This window comes from Austrofundulus limnaeus, unplaced genomic scaffold, assembly GCF_001266775.1.
Source record: "Austrofundulus limnaeus strain Quisiro unplaced genomic scaffold, Austrofundulus_limnaeus-1.0 Scaffold463, whole genome shotgun sequence".
Classification (NCBI taxonomy): Eukaryota; Metazoa; Chordata; class Actinopteri; order Cyprinodontiformes; family Rivulidae; genus Austrofundulus; species Austrofundulus limnaeus.
Window position 1 is genome coordinate 294549 of NW_013952865.1, and position 4434 is coordinate 298982.

Genomic DNA, 4434 nt, shown 5'->3' on the forward strand with positions numbered 1-4434 from the left:
GTGTGATGCCATCATGTCAATATGGACCAAAATCTGAGGAATGCTTCCAGCACCTTGTTGAATCTATGCCACGAAGAATTGAGGCAGTTCTGAAGGCAAAATGGGGTCCAACCCGTTACTAGCATGGTGTACCTAATAAAGTGGCCGGTGAGTGTAGTTCCGGCTGTTTTAATCTGTTGCCCTAGATTTCAAGGCTCCAGCAATGCATGACCTCTTATTTTGATAAGGTAGTTCCTGGGCTGAGGGCCCTGTAATTGGTTAGGTGGTTACAGTAGTAGAGCTGTGATTGGTTGTAAACGTGTTACAGGGTGTTATATTATCGGCTGCTCTGTGCTGATGCGGCAGCCACAACTTGACATACTTCTCCGATTGACTTCTACTGTGTTGTTGCTCAGATTAAATCATTTGACAACCATACACGCAGACTTTCTGTGCATTTATTCCATCGTGTTTCTGCATTCTTGGTAAATCTTGCCGCCACAACGTGGTCACATTGCCTTGAGCAAATATACACACTACAAAAGTCACTTTTCCCCATTGCTATTGTTGGAAGTAATGTAAACACTCAACTCGATTGGCGGCTTCCACCGGCTTCCGGCTGAGGTGCTAAAAATGCTTGTGCACATGCGTGATGATGTCATTTGGTAAAAGGTCTATTCCACCTGTTCATATCCAGCTGCTCGTGCACGCAGAGAGGAGATTAGCATAATTACCACCCCAAAGCACCATATAAGGCTATGTTTCCTGCCCCACATAGCAGGAACTGTTCATTCATAAAAATGACAGCGAAAAGTAAAAAGAAGAACTTTATGAGTTTGGAGATTAATGTCCTGCTCGCCCAGATCGAGAAAAGAAAATCTGTCCCTTTTAGCAGCGTCAGTCGTGGAATTAAAGGACCGGCTAAAGTCAAAGAATGGAATGAAATAATTACTGCTGTTAATGCCGTGTCTCCTGTGGGTCGTACAGTCACAAAAATAAAAATCTAAAATATATTCATCTATCTCTAGTCCTGCTCCAGTTTTTCTTTGGTCAAATATTTTCAATTTAAGTGTAAACAACTATGTTACGTAGTTTTCATTTATTCAGAAGAAGAGCAGTCGCGCACTACTCACCCCACCACCACCACCACCAACCCCCGCCTGGCCGTCTACCCCCTCCCGACCATCACAAGAGTCAGATGCGCTTCTGAAAAGACACATTTTAAAATGTCTCCAAACTTCAATTAATGCATAATTTAAGTTGGTTTTTAGTTTGAGATCTTCATATTAATATTGTAGTGTTATACAACAGCATTAATAGCCAATTTGATTTAATCTAACCAATTTATGTCATTAGTTACATTTAAAATATAATTCCAGTTCAAACAGAATAAACTATTGTCAAAATAATGATGGAGTGTGATTTATTTTCAACTCAAAATATCTTCAAACTAATGAAATATGGTTATTAGTGAAGAAAATCCGTCTGGATAACAGCAGACTGACTGCTCGTAAAATATACGACAGGTCTGGACCACTCGTGAATTTTGTTCGTATCTGAAAAAAATCTTAGAATATGAAAACATTGGTGAATGCCACAGATTCTCCTAAATCACTCGTACGCACAATTTAAGAACAAATCGGTTCGTACGAACGGTTCTTGCATGAGACCAAATGTGCTCATATTATTGCAGGTTTTAACGTAAAATTCCAAAGTTAGTTATGTTCTCTATGTTTCACATTGGTAAAAATAAATTTGAGGGAAATACGGAAAAGTAAAATAATGTACTATAGCCTTTAAAATGTTACATTTGCAGCAGGTACTTCAGTTTTCTGTTGTTAGATTGTGACTCTTGTTATGTATTCTCGGGATACATCACAGTGGCCAAGGTGTTCATTACACCTTTCACCATCATATAAATATTTATGGGAGTTTCTTTTAGAAAATTGTATGCATGCACATCACGTGCATAGTCCTGTGAAAACATGAGGACTTTAGAGATGAGATTTTTGCACATCTTTTTATCCACATTTAAGTTGGGAAAAGTTCAAAAATCTGTTTTGTTTTTTGACTCATATAGCAAAGTTTTTTTTTAGGATTGATAAAAGGACAGTTCATGGGACTATTTATAATTCTTTGAAATTGAATTATTTTATTTATCATTTTGCATACAAATATTAACTTTATGCCTTAGAATGATTTAATTGTAACACTTCTCTTTAACCTTCATTTAGGGAATGCCGTAATTGTTCAGTGACAAGTTAACCTCACCTTTCATGTAGAAATAATCTAAAGCCTTTCCCCACTTGATGATAACACAAAATGCTGCATGTAATACATCTACAAAAACCCAGTATCAGAACAGCAGCTTATAGATACAAACAACTAAACATAGCTGTAGCATACATATATGCATGCAAAGCACCAATGCACCAGATTTATTGTTCTGGATGGGGGTGGTGGTGGGTGGGGGGGCTCATTGGGGGGCCTGGTGGATAGACCTCAGAGCTAAACAGCAACAAAATCTGAAGCTATGTTGAATAGTTTTTGAGTTATAAGCATTTTTTATGCCCAGACACCCCCTTTTCACCAGGAGTGGGGGGTCCAGGGAGCTGGGTCCAATGGATAGCCCTTTTTAGGAGCTAAAAATAAATAAATAATAAAATAAAATAATAAAATCTGAACCTCCTATGCTGAAGTTTTTGAGTTATAAGCATTTTTGGATGTCCAGGCACCCCCTTTTCAGATGGAGCCCCCTCCTCAAATATGGGGTCTACCATAAAAGTGTTGGCTGGTGCAGTGTAGGATGGACACATCTACATTCCTGCCAAATTTCAGAGCTGTCCGTGATACGGTTGAACAAAACTCACTGGGGAAAAAAAAAGTGCAAAAAAATATGAGCCCCGCATCCAAAGCAGGGGTCATAATAAAGGGTAAAATACACCGACACAACCAGACATTTTTACCCTTTTCCCTTTTTTGTTGGCTGACAAATTGCACACACAAATGGTAACAAGAATTTCCCATTAAATATTTGAATGTTTTTTGTTTCTGTATTTCCATTTGTCTTTGAAGAATCGTTTAAGGGGACAAAGCGCAGTTCCAGCTACCAAAGCCCACATGTAGATGTTTCTTCAGCTTTCCACACACAGGAAGCACCACCGCCCATCAGCATGCCTCAACCACATCTCCCATTCACATTCCTGAAGATATTACACCTGAAGCCTGTCAACACTGAGCAATATCTGTTATTCAGCTAATTATGTGCAATTCTGTGTTTAGACTGGTCACACACATGAGCAGGAGGAGCGCTTCAGCTGACTGTCTGAACACGACAAAACCAAATTTAACTCCTCATGACCTCCAAACATTTTTACCTAAAAAACTGGTATGTGTTTGACATTAGCATTATGAGACTTTTCTCTGTTTTTTTGCAATCTCTATCCTTTAAAAAGGCAACGCAAAAAAGGTTTTAATTTCAGTCGAGTGCAAAGACAGCAGAATTCTCCAGGGAAAGCTGGAAAGAATGGGTAAGAAACAGTTGAACAAACACAGACATGCACTTTGCTCTGACTACCTACGGTATTTTAAAGTAAAAACAAAATTTGCTGTAATTGGCTTTTATTTTGCACTACAGGACAGATTCCTGGAAGCCTCCAGAAACACATCGACCTTGTGGAAAAGTTAAATATGCTGTAAAAAATGACAAATATCATCTCATCCCATCATTCCCATCAAACTTGAGCCAAGTTACGTAAGAAGACAGAAAGTTATTATCTAAGCCCAAAAAGTGTTCCATACCCACAGTCAGTCCCCTAATCATTCATGACAATTTTTAATACAAAAAGCTTATTTTATTCGTTTTCAGTAGAATCCTTTGGGCTGGTTTAAAACTGATCATTTTATAAAAACTCATACAGAAAGACAAATTATGTTTTTTTAAAAAAAACTTTGGAAAGGGTTTGTACAATCTTAAAAAGTGTTTAATTTTTAAAACAAAAATATTTCTTATTGTCCATTCTTATGTAAAGCCGACTCTTTTTAAAAAATATTAGCAATTCATGTCCTGATGCATCTCAATTAGCAAATCATCTTTTTCGGCTGTGTCCTCTTCAGAGGTTATCACAGCAAGTCATCCTCCTACATCTCACTCTGTCCTCAGTCCACATACTGCCGTGTCCTCTCTAATGTGTTTTAATTTAGTTGTATTCCCAATTATTCATTTCTTTTTAATCTCTTTATTTGGCAAATTTCTTGCCATATTCAGGGGATGCTCTAGCACCCTCAGCACCTCAAGGTCACGTGGCTTAGTCTGGCTTGTAACAATTATACAAAAAATATGTTATTAGCCGTTAAAGTTTAAAGATATATTTTGTTTATGTAAATTATCTCAAGACCCCAAAGTCCTTCAGTCCTTTGTCCAGGGGCGCCAGCTCCAGGGGCGCCAGCAGGGTG